The sequence below is a fragment of the Heloderma suspectum genome, chromosome 2 (genome assembly GCF_057233095.1).
Source record: "Heloderma suspectum isolate Gila_16-S chromosome 2, 16-S_ref, whole genome shotgun sequence".
In the NCBI taxonomy this organism is placed as follows: Eukaryota; Metazoa; Chordata; class Lepidosauria; order Squamata; family Helodermatidae; genus Heloderma; species Heloderma suspectum.
Window position 1 is genome coordinate 331,246,804 of NC_139459.1, and position 21,181 is coordinate 331,267,984.

Below are 21,181 nucleotides of genomic sequence, written 5' to 3' on the forward strand. Positions count from 1 at the left end.
GCCAGCTCTCAGTTCCAGCACAGACTGACTTTCTACATACTCAGACCCAGCTCATCCCGTCCCCTTAGCTGGTGGTGAGAAGAAAGATGTGTCATCTCCACCCATCCTTTTGCCTTTTTGGACCATTGCAGATCCCATTGACACACATCACCAGATTGTTAGCTGGCTATCAACTTCCCTTTGTCTGGTTTTAGGAGTATTGCCTCAAGGCATCCACACTTGACAGCTCTACTTACAGAAATCATTTGAGGGTGGAAGCCAACCTAACATGTGCTGAAGTTGGTTCACCCATTGGGACTCTCACCTTGTTGCCTACCCCAACCTTCCTGAGCAGATTTTGAGGGGTGGTCCTGGGCTGCAGGGGGGAGGGGGAATCCCCCCTCCCTGTTCTACTGACAGAACTACTGACAGAACTAGCTTCATCAGCAGAAAAAAAAGCTGCATTGGATTTCACCCCAAGTCAAGAACTACAGAGTTGGAAGGGAATCTGAAGTTCTTTTCAGTCAGAGGCACTGAACTATGGAGTGCCCTAGAAGGGTCATTCAGACCAAACCCAAACCCAAAACAATATATTGTATGAGAATTAAGTGATTTACCAGTTAAATCAGCACACATTTGAAAATGAACACAGCAATAATTCTGAAGGGGGACCAATGTTCTCTTCTTTGTTTTTAGATGAAGCATGAACATCTGGCAGGAAACTTCATCTTAGATGAGGCACTTCCTCTTGCGTGAGAGAGAAGGTGGCACCTGACGTCTTTAGTTTTCCTAAGTACCTTTATTAAACACAATTAGCATTTTTTTAAAAAAGTTGCCCAGTTAATTGAAGACACTTTTTAAATGATCAAAACATATTTGATTTATTGAACTCACTGATTAATCAACAAGCCGCTGCAGCCCCACTTCCAAATCAGCATGCATAAGATCAGGATGTCAATCTTCAATGAACAGTATTTTTTTTGCCAGCAGTAGATGATTTGCAGAGTATTTGCAACTGAGTACCTTCCTTGTCCTTTTTTCTGCTTCTTGCAAATAGCACTGCAGCCAGTAAATACCCTTTAAAAGCTTCCAAAGCTAGAGTGACCCATAAATCAATTTCTTTGGGGCTCAGGGCCAAACCAGATGTGACATTAAATGTGTCTTTGCATCTAATCTGCCGGTTTTTAAAAAATGCAAATTGAATCAATGGGTCGTGGGGCTGATAATTGACAGGATCAGGGCTGGCATGGAGAGGGAATTTAAAGTTTTCATACCCTGCTGTGATCCAGAGAAAATCTCTCCTCTGAAATTCATATTTGCTCTGGGCGTGGGGGGAATCCCACATTAGTGCCAAAAGCCTAAATGAAGAATAATCATGGATGTAAGCCAAAAATAACAAAGCTAACATTGAAAGGGAAAGATTGTCAAAGGTGTTTAAATTAATCACAGCTTAATAGTAAAAATATATCCATAAGTTCCTGAAAGAACAGTGCAATCCTAAGCATTTTTTACTCAGAAGTAAGTCCCACTGTGTTCAGTGGAATTTATTCACTACTAAGTGTGTTTAGGACTACAGCTGTACAGCACAATCCTTTACAGGTCTACTCAGAAGTAGATTCCATTGAGTTCAGTGGAACCTACACCCAGGTAAATGTGCATAGGATTGCAGCTTCAGATAAGATGAAAGGCAGAGGTAATTCCATTTGCTTTTCCTTTCTTTGTTGTAGTTCTGATTATAAGGCCAGATTTGTCTGATAATTATTGGACTCCATAACTGGCTACTGGAAAATAATGGGGTACCAAATCCAGACACAATTTGTGGACTTCTACTGGCCCTTTAAGTCTCCCTGCCTCCAAAGAGCATCTACAATTATTGACTTGTAGGATGCAGTGACAGTATAATGAATGTCTTTATATTTATTCTTTAGAAGAAAGCCTGCAGTTTCATGTGTCTAATTTGGGGATATTTAACATCTGCTGTAGAGAGCCTGTGTTATCTGCAGACACACACCCCTTAACCGCCCCCCCAAAAAAAACTAATACTCCTCTAGATGGTGATAAATGTGATTTTGTACAAAATAATCAAAGCCAAGGATGTCATCTCAAGACCGTGGAAGAAGGATAAAGGTGCCAAGGCCTTCTCTCCTTTGATGGCAGATTAATACTCTAATAAATTGTTATGATACACCAAAGAGGATTGGCAATAATGCATTTTGGAGTGGGGGTGGGTGGGGGGCAAGCATGAAATAGTTCTAATACATTTTCTTTCCTGCAAAAGAGGAGTTTGGCACAAAAGTCTAATATAATCAAGTCTTAATGAAATAATAAGCCTTGAATAGGGCAACTGGAGACCTGGGGACCTAATTCTGCCCGCCAAAACCTTGACACAGGTACACGGGGTAGTATCCAATGTTAGTCTTAGTTAGAGTAGACCCATTCAAATTAATGAGACTTAAGTTAATCATGACTAGCTTAAGTCCCATCCATTTCAGTGGGTCCTGCCAACCTAGCAGTTCGAAAGCAAGACATTGCAAGTAGATAAATAGGTACCGCTTCGGCGGGAAAGGTAACAGCGTTCCGTGCACCTCGGTGTTCAGTCATGCCGGCCACATGACCACGGAAGCGTCTTCGGACAGCGCTGGCTCTTCGGCTTAGAAACGGGGATGAGCACCGCACCCTAGAGTCGGACACGACTGGTTGGGGGCACCTTTACCTTTACCTTTTACTCTAAGTAGGAGTAATATAGATGCAACCTGTAGGAAACTCATAGCAGGTCAGACCATTGGTCCATGCAATTCTGTGTTTAATTGGACTGGCAGCAGCTTTCTAGAATTTCCGGAAAGATCACTCCCATCATCAGGTACCTGGGTCTTTAACAGGATTCAACCTGGGACCTATGGCAAGCAGACCATGCAGTACTGCTGTGATCTATCTGGCTCTTAGCATAGGCTTTGATTCCAAGCACTCCTCTCTTAGACAAAGTCAAACTCTCCCAAGCATTCTTGGGAAAGCGGCTCTCTTAACTGCAGCGTGAACAGAGAAGAGAGCCTCTGGAAAAGTCTTCCCCCTTCTTATGCGCCATGGCTGCTCACTCCTGCGAGCATGCCAAAGACAGGCAAATGGTGGCGAGTGAGTTGCTCAAGTACACAAAAAAGGGCTTGGCCAAACTTCTGCTTATCCCGAGGCAAAGAAGGCTTACTTCTGGCTCATCACTTGGAAGAGTGAGGCAGGGCAGAGATGGCATTACATACTGTCCAGCTGTTGTTCAGTTGAAAAAAGGGCTGTGAAGATTGAGGCCTGCAGAGGCAAGGAAAAAGGTCAGCCCTAAAGGCCTGGAGTTTTTTTTTGTTGGGAGGGGGTATTTGTTGGGAGAGCCAGGGCCTGCAGGAGAAGCCACCACCACCACCGGGGAAGAGGCGTGCTTGCCGCCGCTGGGCCTGCTGCTGCCGCCGCTGGGCCTGCTGCCGCCGCCGCTGCCACCACCACCAGGCCTTCCTTGTGGACTTCTGCCTGGCAGACCGCCAGTCCCTGCAGGACCAGGCCCCCAGGTACTGAGCCAGCTGTGCTGCTCCACCTGCCCCTCCCTGGAGGGGCTACATAAGCTGGCTGGCTGAGGTGGCCTGGGAGAGCCAGGGCCTGCAGGAGAAGCCACCACCACCACCACCACCACCACCGGGGAAGAGGCGTGCTTGCCGCCGCCGGGCCTGCCGCCGCCGGGCCTGCCGCCGCCGCCGCTGCCACCACCACCAGGCCTTCCTTGTGGACTTCTGCCTGGCAGACCGCCAGTCCCTGCAGGGCCAGGCCCCCAGGTACTGAGCCAGCTGTGCTGCTCCACCTGCCCCTCCCTGGAGGGGCTACATAAGCTGGCTGGCTGAGGTGGCCTGGGAGAGCCAGGGCCTGCAGGAGAAGCCACCACCACCACCACCGGGGAAGAGGCGTGCTTGCAGCCGCTGGGCCTGCTGCCGCCGTCGCCGCTACCACCGCCACCAGGCCTTCCCTGTGGACTCCTGCCTGGCATTTTTAAGGGGATTTGAATTGTTTTGTTTGTTTGTTTTATTTTGTTGGGGGGGATTTTGTTGTGTTTTTAGGGGTGGGTAGCCTGCCTGATAGGCGGGAGCGAGGGGGCATGTGTCCACCTGATGGAGGCAGTGGGGGGAGTGTTGGGGGCCAGAACATACCGAGGCTGGGCGGCAGGCGCTGGCGGAGCGCTAGGGGCAGGCCATGCCAGCTAAGGGGAACAAGGGAGAGATGTGTAGTATCTGTCCCCTGCTCCGGGCCTGTCCAGAGCCAAAGGATGGCTGGGGGAGGCGTGACCCCATCTTCTGGCCTTCGTTTGCTGCTCTGCAATGCCAGGTCTGTTACCCAGAAAACCTCCCTCATCCATGACATGATCCTGGATGAGGGTGCAGACCTGGCATGTATTACGGAGACCTGGCTGGCCGAGGCTGCTGCTCCAACCCTTGCAGCCATGTGTCCAGCTGGATTTTCGTATGCACAGCAGCTGAGGGCTGGGGATTGGGGAGGGGGAGTGGCTGTTATCTACCGAGAGTCCTTGGTCTTCACCAGACCCCCTCTCCGGGAGACCAAGGTTGCTGAGTGCCTGTACTGGAGGTTGGGCCCGAAGGGCAGTCTGGGGATTCTGCTCGTGTACCGTCCACCCCGCTGCACGACTGACTCCCTGGCCGAGGTGCTTGAGGTGGTCTCTGATGTGCGTGTACAGTCCCCTAACTTACTGGTGTTGGGGGACTTCAACGTACATTCGGAGGCCATCCTCACAGGAGCACCTCGGGACTTCATGGAGACCATGGCCTCCTGGGAGCTGCACCATATTCTAACTGGGCCCACCCATGTAGCCGGTCATGCACTAGACCTTGTGTTTGTTTCTGGAGAAGCGGGGAGTGATCTGGAAGTCAGGGGTATATCCACCACCCCCTTGTCATGGTCAGATCACTATCTGGTGATGTTGGACTTCTCGGTTCCACAACCCCTCCGCAGGGGTGGAGGACCCATTAAAATGGTCCGCCCCAGGCGTCTTATGGATCCAAATGGATTCCTGAACGCGCTTGGGGATTCTCTGGGGCATGCCAACGGCCACTCGGTCGAGACCCTGGTGGGTGGCTGGAATGCCGCAATCACTGGGGCATTAGATCGGGTGGCTCCGAAACGCCCTCTCCCCCTGAACAGGGCTCGGACTGCACCATGGTTCAATCCGCGGTTACGAGCTCTGAAACAGGAGGTGAGACGGCCAGAGCGCCGGTGGCGGAAGTGTCGCTCCAAAGACGATCAGACACGGGCTAGAGCTATATCTTCAGCCTATCACGTGGCGGTGAAGGCAGCAAAAAAGGAATATTATGCTGCCTCCATCGCGTCTGCAGAGTGCTGCCCCAGGAGGCTGTTCCAAGTGGTCCGGAGCCTGGTCGGTCCTGTAGCTCCGGAACCACTGGAGCATTCTAAGGCCTCCTGTGAGGCTTTGGCAAGGCACTTTGCAGATAAAATTGATCAGATTAGGTGTGTTACTCTGCACACTGTGGATACAGTTAGTGAGCAAGAGGCGGCCTGTGGCAAACCGGTTTTGTGGGATCGGTTCCAGCTTCTTCCTCCTGATGAAGTGGACAAGGTGCTTTGATCTGTAAGGCCAACCACCTGCTTACTTGATCCTTGCCCATCTTGGCTCATTATGAGCTGCAGAGAGAGACTGGGTGAGGGGATCAAGGCGGTGGTGAACGCCTCCCTTGAGGAGGGAGTGATGCCATCAGCCCTCAAGGAGGCAGTGATAAGACCGCTCTTAAAGAAGCCCTCCTTGGATCCTCAAGTTCTGAACAACTTTCGCCCAGTCTCAAATCTGCCATTTTTGGGCAAGGTGATTGAGCGGGTGGTGGCGGTGCAGTTGAAGGCACACTTGGAAGAAACTGATTATCTAGACCCATTTCAGTCGGGCTTCAGGCCTGGGCATGGGACAGAAACGGCCTTGGTCGCCTTGGTGGATGATATGAGGAGGGCTCTGGATAGGGGTGAATGCTCCTTCCTTGTTCTCCTCGACCTCTCAGCGGCTTTTGATACCGTTGACCACGGTATCCTCCTGGACCGCCTGGAGGGGTTGGGCATTGGAAACACTGTATTGCGGTGGTTCCAGTCCTTCCTCTCTGGCAGGTACCAGAGGGTAGCACTGGGAGAGGAGGTTTCGGACCCGTGGCCACTTACTAGTGGGGTGCCACAGGGTTCCATCCTCTCCCCGATGCTATTTAACATCTATGTGAAGCCACTGGGGGCTGTCATCAGGAGGTTTGGGGTGCAGTGTCATCAATATGCGGATGACACTCAGCTCTACCTCTCATTCAAATCTTCACCAAGGTTGGCCGTAGAATCCCTGTCCAAATGTCTGGAGACGGTGAGTGGCTGGATGGGGAGGAATAAGCTGAAGCTCAACCCTGACAAGACCGAGGTACTTTTGGTGGGAGACAATAGGAGGCTGGGGGATGTAGACCTGGTGTTGAATGGGGTACGGCTACCCTTGAAAGACCAGGTCCGCAGCCTGGGGGTCATTTTGGACTCCCAGCTGTCCATGGAGGCTCAGGTGTCAGCTGTGAGCCGGACAGCGCTGTATCAACTCCATCTGATACGGCGGCTGCGCCCATACCTTCCCGACCATCTGCTCCCATCGGTAGTACATGCCCTGGTCTCCTCTCGTTTAGACTACTGTAATGCGCTCTACGTGGGGTTACCCTTGAAGACGGTTCGGAAACTGCAGCTGGTACAGAACGCGGCGGCTCGCCTGATTAAAGGCAGCCGCCGGCGAGATCACATCACTCCAGTGCTGAAGGAGTTGCACTGGTTACCAGTTGTTTTCCGGGCCAAATTCAAGGTGTTGGTTTTGACCTTTAAAACCCTATATGGTTCCGGCCCAGCCTATCTTAAGGAGTGCCTCCAGCAACACCAGACAGGCCGCTTAACAAGATCAGCCTCGGATGGCCTTCTCTCTGTCCCATCAGCCAGGACAGCTAGACTGGTGGGGACGAGGGAGAGGGCCTTCTCTGTGGTGGCCCCCACTCTGTGGAACTCCCTCCCTAGGGAACTCCGTCATGCCCCCTCTTTAATGAGCTTCCGTCGTGCATTAAAAACGTGGTTGTTCAGGCAGGCATTTGGGGTGGGTTAGGGTATTTTTTTAAAAAAAAAATTATGGTAACATTTTATTGTTTTAAATTGTTTATGGTGGGTTGTATATCGCCCAGAGTGGCTGGGTGACCAGTCAGATGGGCGATTAATAAATTTAATTAATAAATAAAAAATAAATATTCCTGAGAGGAGTAGTTTCATTTCCCTGGCTAAGTTTCAGTTTCGTTTTCCCAGTTAAGTTTCATTTCTTCACATTTGAAGCAGTACTTTTGGTTTTGGGGGAGGACAGTATAAAAACAGAGAGTCAAAAAGATCAGAACAGTGAGAACTGAGTCAGAAGACCAGACCAGGAAGGAGCAGCCTAGAGGAGTCTAAGCACAGCTACAGTAAAGGAACTTGTGTTTTGCAACTTTTATTTTATTTTAAGGCCTTTTGAATCACTCAGCTGTATTGTTTAAATACCTATAGTTGTCATTGCTTGCTTTAATTTACCAGTAAACTGTTGTGGCTGAACCTGTGTGCAGAGTGTCAATCACCCCATGCCTACAACCAAACCCAACATTATTGGAAAGGGGAAGGTAAAAGAAGGTGGAACTCTTAAGGAGGCAAGAGATCCTTAAGGAGTTGCTCAGGTCATAAGGGGAACCTTGACCATGGCTCATGTGGAAAAATGTATTAGGGTGCAATCCTATGCATGTTTAGACAGAAAAAAGTCCTACAACTCCCAACTTGCCCTGTGGTGGCTTGGGTATGCTGACAGGTGTAGGACTTTTTTCTGTCTAAACATGCATAGGATTGCACCCTTATTCTTTTATAATAATGGAGAACCAGATAATAAACCACTCATTTCCATCTTGGCATTACTGTTTCCTATAATGAATGCCAGCGTATTTTAGACTGTATTTGCTATTTTTGTACTTGTTTACCCAGCCTATTTGGGTGCTTCCAGATGGATGGCTCCTAGCACTTCCAATCAAAAGGCATTGTGCAGCTCTTCTGTCTTTCCTTCTTTAATGGAGTTTTTGTGGTAAGAAAAAAAGATGGAAGAAATGGTGGGAATGCACAGATAGATACACAGGAGAGTTAGAAATGGAAGATGATAAATGTCTGGATCTTCTCATAAAATGTGAGACAGAGTGATTGCACAATAAATGCCTCATCTGGAAGCACCCTTTGTTATTCTTGCCCTCTGCACCAATGGATTTTAAATCCAAAGATCATAACAACAACTATTATTATTTTAATTATTACTACTACTGTTGTTGTCGTTATTGTTTCTAAAGTGTTTTCATTAAAATCTTAAACACAAGAAAACAGTGGGGGGGGGGAAATAAAAGGAAGTACTTCTTCACACAGTGCAGAGTTAAACTGTGGAGCTCGCTACCCCAAGATGTAGTGATGGCCACCAACTTGGATGGGTTTAAAGGGGGGTTAGACAAATTCCTGGAGGAGAAGGCTATCAATAGCTACGTGTTCAGATGGTTATATGGTACCTCTTGTATCAGAGGTAGTATGCCGATGTACACCAGTTGCTGGCTGGGAGGGTGCTGTTGTGCTCATGCCCTGCTTGTGGGTTCCTGGTTGACAGCTGGTTGGCCACTGTGTGAACAGAATGTTGGACTCTTGGTCTAATCTAGCATGGCTGTTCTTATGTTCTTATTACCTTGTGGCAGTACTTCCCCATCCAAAATATTTAAATAAGATGCAGTTGCCCACATTATGGAAAAGTTCTGTGCCGTTACTGATTTAGTAGAAGGAAGAATATTGGTATATGCAGCCCTTCATCCAAGTGCTGTGGTAGATGGAGAAACTAGTCCCATCAAAATGTTCCTTTGACCCAAAGCCCCAATTCCTTACTGATCTTCTGTCTAACCTGGTGATTATTCTGCTGCATTACATTAAAGAGGCCTACTTCACAAGAGCCTGGGGAGGCCAGCATACACTGTATCTCAAGGACTCCCCAGCCTCCTTCCCTCCTGCTCTGACATGCCCCCGTTAGACGGGCGAAAAAGCCCATCCAGCCAAAATGCAGAGTGGGAGGAGTGCAGTGTAACTCAGGTTCCTTTTGGGGTTCAAGTGCTGGGAACAGATGGCTTAGAAAGAAGCCATGGAATGGATTTGGAGTGAAACATTGGTTCACAAGCAGGCCTGTCTTTCCTTGAGGGCAGAGAGTTTTGCTGCCTGGAGTCTGAGATACTGATATATGCTGCCTGGAGTCTGAGATACTGATATATACAGGCAATCATGCTGACAAAGGAATGGTCAACTTGTGGAACAATAGGCCACTATGAGAAGAAGTTGCAATGTTTGTTATTTCCCCCCATCCAGCAGCTCCATGAGTCCAGAATGTTCCCATATACCCCGATAAGGCCTAAGGTAACATCAGCTCCCTAAAACTATGAAAAAATACTGACTTCGTAAGTTTCTGCCTCCCCAATACATCTTTCACGAATCCAGAACCAAATTTCTAACTGACAACTGAAAAGAACGAAAAAGGCCCATTAGAAAGCAAGAAATGTTTAAGGGGAGTCAGAGTCAGTGAATCAAAAAGGGACTAGACCGTAAGAGGAGTCAGTTCAGTTCTTTCAGGTTTTGTCCTGTTTCGTTTAGCTCTAGCTTTGGCTGGGAAAGACTGAGGGCCAAAGGAGAAGGGGACGGCAGAGGATGAGATGGCTGGATAGCATCACCGATGCGATGAATATGGACTTGAGCACGCTCCGGGAGAGAGCGCAGGACAGGAAGGCCTGGCGTGCCGTGGTCCAGGGGGTCACGAAGAGTCGGACACGACTGGACGACAACAAAAGCTTTGGCTAACAGATTTTTTCAATTTTTGAGGCCTTTTGAGCCATAGTCTCCATGTTTGCCTTCTTCCTGAGAGAATGAGAGAGATGTCTTGCTTTGACTTCAAAGTAAGTCCAAGGAAGGAATGCAGTTTTTAAGGCTGCAGCTAGCCCTTGTTTCTGAACTAGCGTTTGAGGGCTAGATGCCTGGCTCCTAAGCAGCTTGATCCAACTTTCTCCAACTGTTTTATTTTAATCTCCAGTGAGGCTCATACTTCACCACCTTTTCCCATTTTAAAACATTCTCTCCATTTTCTACCTGGCTTAAATTTCCTATCTGGACTTTGCTGGGTCCTGCACCCTGGATTCTAGGAGAGGTCTCTCTCAACCTTCCACACAAAAGGCTGTTCTTCAGATCTCTGCCTGGGTTAGGTAGGTAGCTATACTTTCCTTTTAATTCCCCCTTCTTTCTTTCCTTTCCTTTAAATATTTCAACTATACTGCTATATAATTAAACTCTTTGAACAATGCATTTAACTAGTTTGGACTGGTGGAAGTTTAAGTGGGGCTAAGTAACAATTCAACTGCTGCTAGTTGGGCCTATGACTATCCTAACAGTTTTCTAACAGGCCTTAGTGTAACCCACTGGTATATTTTTCTTTAAGAATTCTGAGGGGGAATATTCCTGCACATGGTCAGTAAACGAGTGATATGGGGAGTGGCCACCATTTTAGGCAGTTACCAAAGTGCAGTGTGGAAGAAGTTTGCTTTCTCCTCTCTGTAAGACCCTGAACCCTTGAGACGGAGGGGGGATTGAGTCATGATTTTTTCTTTTTCTTTTTTTACAAACACTGACTTCCTTGTTGTTTATGTTCTTTTATATATATATAAAGGGCTGTTTACAAAGTTGTTCCTATGTTGCTGGATCCTGGTCCATTTTGAGAAGATTGCTGTGGAGCTGGAGTTAGGGATTGCGGAGAATTCCGCCACAGATTTCAGTGAGGCTGAATGCACTGGCATTTGGTCCCCTGAAATCCGTGGTGGAACGGCCTGCCCCCCCGCCCCCCCGCGGATCCCCCCCCCGGGACGAGACTTAGCTGGGGTGGATGTTCCAGGCGGCGGCTGGTCTTTCGACCGGCTGCTGCAGCCGCCATTTGCAGTCTGTTTTTTTTTTTTTTACCCAGACGTGATAGACGTCTGGGTAAAAAAAAAAAAAAAAAGCGTACGCAAATGGCGGCGGCTATGGCAGCCGCCATTTGCGTTCCTTATTTTTTGCCGTTTTAGTCTACGTAAACATTTACGTAGACTATTACGGCGAAAAAAAGGGGAACACAAATAGCGTAGTGGGCGCTATTTGCGTTCCTTTTTTATTCGCTGTTTTAGCCTACATTTTAGCGGAGCAGAGCCAGTCGTTGAGGATTCCAGGGGGGAGGACCGGATCGCCTCCCCCCCCGTCGAGGATTCCGGGGGGAGAGACGGAGCGCCTCCCCCAGCACCACAAACAGAATCCACGAATTCTGTTGGTGACTTTCACGAAAGAGAAAAAAAAGTCAGAGAAAGTGACTTTCGTACATCCCTAGCTGGAGTGAACTGAGTATAGACTGTTTTCTTTCTTCACCAACAGAAAAGTCAAGCTTCAGAGAGAAGTTTATTCATATGTTTGTTGCGGGCTAGAGCCAGTGTGGTGTAGTGGTGAGAGTGCTGGACTGGTGGGAGCCAGGAGATCTGGGTTCTAGACTCCACTTGGCCATGGAAGCTCACTGGGTGACTTTGGGCCTGTCATAGCCCAACCTACCTCACAGGGTTGTTGTTGTGAGGATAAAATGGAGAGGAGGAGGATAATGTAAGCTGCCTTGGGTTCCTTGCAAGAGGAAAAAAGCCAGGATATAAATGTAATAAATAGATAATAAAGACAGAACTTTGGGACGGCTGTGCTCTGTTTTATTGTTTCAGTGATAAGTGAATTGTTAAGCATGTAAAATTATTACATGTGCATTATTGTTTATAATTAAGAAATTAAAATTAGATATGTTAATTGTCCCTGTACAAGGCCTTTGCTGTGAATGCCTTTGGAGACCCTGAAGAAAAGTGTTACATTAGCAGGAGTTAAACCGTAGTGTATTCGTGCACAGTGTACACATGTATTTTCTGTGTAATCATGGCACGTTTTACATTCTTCTTCTGTTTGTGCTGTTCTTTTGCATTTACTTTTATCTGTAAACTGTTCATACCTTAAGACTTCCTGGCATATTTCATTTATTTAACAAGTTGAGTATTCACTGTTTCCCAAGTTTTAAAATACATTTTCAAACACACTGAACTTTTAAATAGCCTTAAATCCGCTCTGGTTACACTGTCTCACCCATCGGGCAAAGTCAGAACCTCATTTTCATGCGGAGGCAAAGATTGCTTCTGCGGCTCCTCCCCCTCTGCACTGGATGGCCGGAAGCCTCCAAAGCGGAGGCTTACAGCCTCCCAATAGGACTGTGCCCTTAATCAGCTTGTTGAAACCAATTTTCCTACAGCTTTCTAAAACCTATGTTATTGTTAGTGTTTGAGGGACTGTTAGGCTGCCTTTGCAGTTCTCCAAGTAGTCATCTTTTTGTGGGGAAGAAAATCACATCTGAACACAACAAGTAGAGATCTACAGAATTCTGGGTGTCATAGGTGGGCTTTCATTTCATAATTGCTTTACAGTAAACCATCTCCTGATAAACAATGAAAATGTACTGACAAAATTGCAATCAACTCGAAGGTGGCTTAATTTACAAGGACATTGATTTGATTGGCAAATTAAAACAAATTAGGGCATTAAGCTCATCCACTCTTTAATGACTAATTTGCAACCATTTATACTATTCACATGTAAGAAGGGATCTAATGTTTTAGAAGGGAAGCAAAATTATACCACAACATAGAGAAGCGTGATTTGAAAGCATAGAGAAAAATACACATGACAATGATTAAGAAAGATAATGAACAGCTCCACAAACTGGAAATAGCATAAGAAACTCCCTTAAATGTAAATGGAAGCCATTATTCATTAACATTTCAATAAGATGGAAATCTCATTTTGTTGTTCAGTCGTTCAGTCGTGTCCGACTCTTCGTGACCCCATGGCCCATAGCACGCCAGGCCTTCCTGTCCTGCACTCTCTCCCGGAGCCTGCTCAAGTTCATATTCATTGCATCGGTGATGCTATCTAGCCATCTCATCCTCTGTCGTCCCCTTCTCCTTTTGCCTTCAGTCTTTCCCAGCATCAGGGTCTTTTCCAGAGAGTTTTCTCTTCGCATTAGGTGGCCAAAATATTTGAGCTTCAGCTTCACTATCTGTCCTTCCAAGGAGCACTCAGGGTTGATTTCCTTTAGGATGGACTGATTTGACCTCCTTGCAGTCCAGGGGACACGTAAGAGTCTTCTCCAGCACCACAGTTCGAAAGCATCAATTCTTCGGCGCTCAGCCTTCCTTATAGTCCAGCTCTCACACAAGATTTATTTATTTATATGCAACTTATATCTCACATTTTCAATTTGACTGGATTATTGCAATGTGTGACCCAATATGGGGATGCCTTTAAAAATAGTTCAAAGTAGGGCAGCAACATTGCTAAGGGGCTGGATGGTGTGATCATATGACATGTGTGTGTTGTCACTTGCAATGTTTTTCTATCTGTTTCCAGGCCTAATTCCAACTGTTGGTTTTAAGATTCTTACAGTATAATCCTACACACATCTACCTGGAAGTATATCCTATGGAGTTCAATAAGACTTACTCCCAGGTAAGCATGTCTAGGATAGCAGCCTTAATCTTTAAAGCAATAAATGACCTTGAGTGAGATTATGAATGTATCACCTGTTCCCACATTTACCTTCCTGATCATAAGATGTGTTTCAGAGGACTGTCTCAGATGCTGCTGTGAACAGGGTTGCCTATTAATTACAGGGCCTTTTCTATGATAGCATCCTGATTTTGAAATACACACTCCAGAGAAGCTCAACCTGGAGCCTACACTTTGGTCTTTTCAGCAGAAGGTGAAGACCTTTCTTTAACTTTCCCAGTTTCAAAACCTTAAAACTCTTCAGGATTTGTGAAATATTTGGTGTTGCTCTGAGTTTTGTTTTCTCCTGCTGCTGGTGTTATAGCGTATTTACATTTTACAATTTCGTGGTTTTTTTACCTTTGTATGTGATTGTTTTTTAAGTTTTTTTATACTGTAAACCACCGAGAGAACTTTTCATAGAATCATAGAATAATCTGGTTGTAAGGGGCCTGCCCCCTTCATGGATCACTGCCTTGTTGTGGCGAAGGGGCTTGCGTAACTCAGTGAAGCCATAAGCTATGCCGTGCAGGGCCACCCAAGACGGACAGGTCATGGCAGAGAGTTCTGACAAAATGTGGTCCACTGGAGAAGGAAATGGCAACCCACTCCAGTATTCTTGCCAAGAAAACCCCATGGAACGTATCACAAGGCTAAAAGTTATGACGCCGGAAGATGAGCCCCTCAGGTCGGAAGGTGTCCAATATGCTACTGGGGAAGAGCAGAGGGTATTTCCAAGTAGCGCCAGAAAGAGTGAAGCGGCTGGGCCAAAGCCGAAAGGACACTCAGCTGTGGATGTGTCTGGCGGTGAAAAGAAAATCCGATGCTGTAAAGAACAATATTGTTTAGGAACCTGGAATGTCAGATCAATGAATCAAGGTAAGCTGGAGGTGGTCAAACATGAGATGGCAAGATTGAACATCGACATCTTGGGAATCAGCGAACTAAAATGGACAGGCATGGGCGAATTTAATTCAGGTAACCATCATATCTACTATTGTGGGCAAGAATCCCTTAGAAGAAATGGAGTAGCACTCATAGTCAACAAAAGGGTGGGAAAAGCAGTACTGGGGTACAATCTTAAAAATGATAGAATGATCTCAGTACGAATCCAAGGCAAACCATTCAACATCACAGTAATTCAAGTCTATGCCCCAACCACTGAGGCCGAAGAAGCTGAGGTTGATCGGTTCTATGAAGACCTGCAACACCTTCTAGAACTAACACCAAAAAAAGATGTCCTCTTCATCATAGGGGATTGGAATGCTAAAGTAGGAAGTCAAGAAATCACCGGGATAACAGGCAGGCATGGCCTTGGTGTACAAAATGAAGCAGGACAAAAGCTAATAGAGTTTTGCCAAGAGAACATGCTGATCATAGCAAACACTCTTTTCCAACAGCACAAGAGGCGACTCTACACATGGATGTCACCAGATGGTCAATATTGAAATCAGATTGATTATGTCCTTTGCAGCCAAAGATGGAGAAGCTCCATACAGTCAGTAAAAACAAGACCTGGAGCTGACTGTGGCTCAGATCATGAGCTGCTTCTTGCAAAATTTTGGCTTAAATTGAAGAACGTCGGGAAAACCACTAAACCGTTCAGGTATGACCTAAATCATATCCCTGATGAATATACAGTGGAGGTGAGGAATAGATTTCAGGGATTAGACCTGATAGACAGAGTGCCTGAGGAACTATGGACGGAGGTCCGTAGCATTGTTCAGGAGGCAGCAACGAAATCCGTCCCAAAGAAAAAGAAATGCAAGAAAGCCAAGTGGCTGTCTGATGAGGCTTTACAAGTAGCTGAGGAAAGAAGGGAAGCGAAAAGCAAGGGAGAAAGGGGAAGATATAGCCAACTGAATGCAGAGTTCCAGAGAATAGCAAGGAGAGACAAGAAGGCCTTCTTAAATGAACAATGCAAAGAAATCGAGGAAAACAACAGAATGGGAAAGACTAGAGATCTCTTCAAGAAAATTGGAGATCTCAAGGGAACGTTTTGTGCAAAGACGGGCAAGATAAAGGACAAAGAAGGCAGGGACCTAACAGAAGCAGATGAGATGAAGAAGAGGTGACAAGAATACACAGAAGAACTATACAGGAAAGATCTGAATGTCCCTGATAGCCATGATAGTGCGGTCACTGAACTTGAGCCGGACATCCTCGAGAGTGAAGTCAAGTGGGCCTTAGGAAGCATTAGTAACAACAAAGCTAGCGGAGATGACAGTATTCCAGCCGAGCTATTTAAAATCCTAAAAGATGATGCTGTTAAAGTGCTGCATTCAATATGCCAACAAATCTGGAACACTCAACAGTGGCCACAAGACTGGAAAAGGTCAGTTTACATTCCAATTCCAAAGAAGGGCAACGCCAAAGAGTGTTCAAACTACCGCACCATTGCACTCATTTCACATGCCAGCAAGGTGATGCTCAAAATCCTACAAGCTAGGCTTCAGCAGTATGCGAACCGAGAACTACCGGAAGTACAAGCTGGGTTTCGAAGAGGCAGAGGAACTAGAGATCAAATCGCCAACATTCGCTGCATCATGGAGAAAGCAAGAGAATTCCAGAAAAACGTCTATTTCTGCTTCATTGACTACGCTAAAGCCTTGGATTGTGTGGATCACAACAAACTGTGGCAAATTCTTAAAGTGATGGGAGTACCAGACCACCTTACTTGTCTCCTGAGAAACCTATACGAGGGTCAAGAAGCAATAGTCAGAACCAGACATGGAACAACCGATTGGTTCAAAATTGGGAAAGGAGTACGACAAGGCTGCATATTGTCACCCTGCTTATTTAACTTCTATGCAGAATACATCATGAGAAATGCCGGGTTGGATGAATCAGAGGTCGGAATTAAGATTGCCGGGAGAATTATCAACAACCTCCGATATGCAGACGATACCACCCTAATGGCAGAAAGCGAAGAGGATCTCAAGAGCCTCTTGTTGAGGGTGAAAGAGGAGAGTGCAAAAGCTGGTTTGAAACTCAACATTAAAAAAACTAAGATCATGGCATCTGGCCCTATCACTTCCTGGCATATAGAAGGGGAAGAAATGGAAGCAGTGACAGATTTTACTTTCTTGGGCTCCAAGATCACCGCAGATGGTGACTGTAGCCATGAAATTAAAAGATGCTTGCTCCTTGGGAGGAAAGCTATGGCAAACCTAGACAGCATAGTAAGAAGCAGAGACATCACCTTGCTGACAAAGGTCCGTCTAATCAAAGCTATGGTTTTCCCAGTAGTAATGTATGGCTATGAGAGCTGGACTATAAGGAAGGCTGAGCGCCGAAGAATTGATGCTTTCGAACTGTGGTGCTGGAGAAGACTCTTACGAGTCCCCTGGACTGCAAGGAGGTCCAATCAGTCCATCCTAAAGGAAATCAACCTGAGTGCTCATTGGAAGGACAGATAATGAAGCTGAAGCTCCAATATTTTGGCCACCTAATGCGAAGAGAAAACTCCCTGGAAAAGACCCTGATGCTGGGAAAGACTGAAGGCAAAAGGAGAAGGGGACGGCAGAGGATGAGATGGCTAGATAGCATCACGGATGCAATGAATATGAACTTGAGCACGCTCCGGGAGAGAGCGCAGGACAGGAAGGCCTGGCGTGCTATGGTCCATGGGGCCTGTAAGACCATCAACAACAACAAGGGGCCTGTAAGACCATCGAGTCCAACCCCCTGCTCAATGTAGAAATCCAAGTCAGAGCATCCCTGACAGATGGCTGTCCAGCCTTATCTTGAATGCCTCCAGTGTGGGAGAGCCCACCACCTCCCTAGGTCATTGGTTCCATTGTCATATTGCTCTAACAGTCAGGAAGTTTTTCCTGATGTTCAGCCAGAATCTGGCTTCCTGTAACTTGAGCCCATTATTCTGTGTCCTGCTTTCTGGGATGATCGAGAAGAGATCCTGGCCTTCCTCTCTGGAACAACCTTTCAAGTACTTGAAGAGCGCTATCATATCTCCCCCCAGTCTTCTCTTCTCAAAGCTAAACATGCCCAGTTCTTTCCGTCTCTCTTAGGGCCTTGTTTCCAGTCCCCTGATCATCTTTGTTGCCCTCCTCTGAACCCTCTCCAGCTTGTCTGCATCCTTCTTAAAGTGCGGTGCCCAGAACTGGATACAGTACTCCAGATGAGGCCCAACCAGTGCTGAGTAGAGGGGGGCTAGTACTTCCCGGGATTTGGAAGCTATGCTTCGATTAATGCAGCCCCAAATTAGGGATGTACGAAACGACTTACCTGTTTCGTTTCGTGACATCTGTGGTGGTGGGGAGGCGCTCCGTCCCTCCCACTGAAATCCTTGCCGGCCGGGGCCACCCGCAGCGACATCCGGCTGCTGCTGAGCTGCGCAGGGATGCAAATGGCATCCCTGCGTTACCCGTGATAAGCTACGTAAGTATTTACGTAGCCTATCATGGGGAAAATCGTGAAGTGAATAGTGGCCGCCATTCGAAAAGCAGCGCGAATGGCACCAGGTACGTGCTCCATTTCACGCGCCTTTCGCCAGGGTGGGTGGTTGGGCTTCATTCCGCCATGGATTTTGGGGGCCGAATGCACTGGCATTTGGCCTCACTGAGATCCATGGCAGAATTCTCCGCCATCCCTACGCAAAATAGCATTTGCCTTTTTTGCAGCCACATCACATTGTTGGCTCATATTCAGCTTGTGTTCTACAACAATTCCAAGATTCTTCTCGCTTGCAGTGTTGTTGAGCCAAGTCTTCCCCATCTTGTAACTGTGCATTTGGTTTCTTTTTCCTAGGTGCAGAACTTGGCATTTATCCCTATTAAATGTCATTCTATTGTTTTCTGCCCAGCCCCCCAGTCTATCAAGATCATTTTGAATTTTGTTTCTGTCTTCCAAGGTATTAGCTATCCCGCCCAATTTTGTGTCATCTGTAAATCTGATTGGCATTCCCTGCACCTCCTCCAAGTCATTAATAAAAATGTTGAAGAGCATTGGGTCCAGGACTGAGCCCTGCGGTACCCTGCTCATTACCTCTCCCCAGTTTGAGAAGTTTCCATTGATAAGCACTGTTTTGAGTCAGATCCTATAGCCAACTGTGGAGCCACCGGATCGTTGTTTCAGCTAGCCCACTTTGAGCTAGTCTGCTCATCAGGATATCATGGGGCACTTTGTCAAAAGCTTTGCTGAAGTCGAGGTATATTATGTCCACAGCATTCCCACAGTCCACAAGGGAGGTGACCTGATCAAAAAATGAGATCAGATTCAGCTGGCAGGATTTGTTCTTGACAAAATTTGTTTTGTTATTGGACAGCATGTTAATGTCATGAATAAATAGATAAATAAATATTCCTACGGTGGCTAACAATATAGATATAATAGGAGAGAGAGAGAATGACTCTCTCTCACACACACACAGTTAAAAATACAAAATATACAAAGCAAACAACAGCGAAGACAACAACACTCCACTAAAATAACCACACACAAAAATCTACACTGCCTGAAAATTGAAATACTAAAATTAATAACCATTCTTAAATGCCTGACAAAACAGAAATATTTATTGCCTAGCACCTAAATTATAGTAACGTAGGTATGAGGTGGGCCTTCCTGGGAGTGGGGGCATCCCAAAGATGAGGAGTCACCATTGAAAAGTCTCTCTCTCTCTCTCTCTCTCTCTCTCTCTGTTGTCCACTCATTGCACTTTAAATGACAGGGATACCCTGGGGTGACAATCTCAGTGGACAGACAGATTATGACCAAAAATTAAATAATACAAAGAGACAAATAAATGGACTTCTTCACAATTCAGTTACCCTGCCAGCTGATTGTCTACAACAGGGATCCCCAACCTTTTTGGACCCGTGGGCCCATTTGGGCATTTAAGAAACTGCTGTGGGCATCATCACAAAATGCCTAATTAGTGGATCGCCGCTTTGGCGTCTTATCTTTCGCGTCTATGGATCCTAGGCTGTGTCTTATTCAGCAAAAACTTTTGATTCATGTCTATTGGACACAACAACATCTCTTTAATATGGGATTGCCTAATTCAGCTAATTGCTGGCAGTGCAAAACAGGTAATGCTTCTTTTAAACATATGTTTTGGCAATGTCCAGTAGTTGCTTCTTTTTGTGTGGAGGTTATTACACAGAAAGAAATTGTACTGGAACAGTCTTTAATATTCACCTATGTACACACTTTTAAATTACTTACCTGCTTCATGGAAATGAACAAATTGTCAGCGTCAATGGATTCTCTGCACCCTTTTGACAGCTAAAAGACTGATATTACAACATTAGAAGGATAAACACTGGCCTCCTTTAATGCAATGGGTTGGCCTCCTTTAATGCAATGGGTTGAGGAACTTAGAACGCTTTCAGTCTTTGAAAGGGTGACATATAGATGCTGCTTTCAAATGAATATTTGGTTATTTGGTCCATTTTTGCTGCAGCCCATGTATAATTGCTAGAAAGTTGTAGGCATTTCATACAAATCTATGTATGCATATTTAAAAAATGGGGATTTTTTTTTAGGGTGCCTGCACTAAAGACCCATTTGCGGGTGCCTCATTGGGAACCCTGGTCTACAAGAATGCCTGCAAGTGGTTCCCCTCCTCTCTCAGCATAATAGTTTTTCCTTTCCAGTGCAATTCTCCTAATTTATCCAAGGGTGGGTATTAAAAGTGTTTTTAACTGGACTTCATGTCTTGGCGGAAAATGCAGACTATGAAGGACACATAGCGAGGAGAGAAAGCAAACAATAACCATGATTAAAAATTATATAATCTGGATTTGAAATTTGGTAAAAAGGAACTATTATGCAGTCCTCAAAGTTGCCAGTTTGAGTTAAAGTTACTATACACTGCTTTGTATCCAGATTTACTCATACATAGCGTAGTCCCATTGATTTTAATGAACCTACTCTATGTATAAGTAAAACTGGATCCAAACCACTGTATGGTAATCTTAACACAAATTAGAAACTTTGATCACAGAAAAGTTCCTTTTCCCTCCCATATTTCAAATACATGGCTAACTTAAGCCCTATTGATTTCAGTGGGTTTATTCTGAACGGATATGGATCCAACATACCGAGTATTTCACAAGGCATCCCAGCTTGAGTGCCGTCGAGGTTTATCCTCCAAATGTTTTGCTGGTATCTCCTTTAAATCCGGAGAAACTGGACCTTTCATTGCATAAATTCCAGTGTTTAGGCTAGACAGCTTTTGACTGTACTTACCATTAGGCCCAAGACTGGTGTTTTAGGCAATAAACAGACTGTACTAAATAAAATGAGAAAACAGGAACACACGAAATTTGAAATGAGACTTCCAAGTCTACTGCATCAACAACTTAGGTAAAGTACAATAAATATCACTTAGAATACTGGATAACGGAAATATACCAGTGAAGGCCTACAACAAAATGTTGCAGTGGGTCCCTATCGGATTCTAAACGAAGCACTGTGGACAAAATCCAACATTGCAAGAGCAGACGTCTTCTTTCCCCTATTCTCCTCA

General features: G+C 45.9%; 1 long non-coding RNA gene across 1 annotated transcript in view; it reads left to right on the forward strand.

Moving 5' to 3' along the window:
- The first annotated feature begins 9,752 nt into the window (after positions 1-9,752).
- LOC146355048 (uncharacterized) overlaps positions 9,753-21,181 on the forward strand; it is a 36,652-nt gene continuing 25,223 nt past the window's right edge. Inside the window, exon 1 of the long non-coding RNA XR_014787440.1 lies at positions 9,753-10,304. This is a non-coding gene — a long non-coding RNA (uncharacterized LOC146355048). The remainder of the gene's footprint in view (positions 10,305-21,181) is intronic.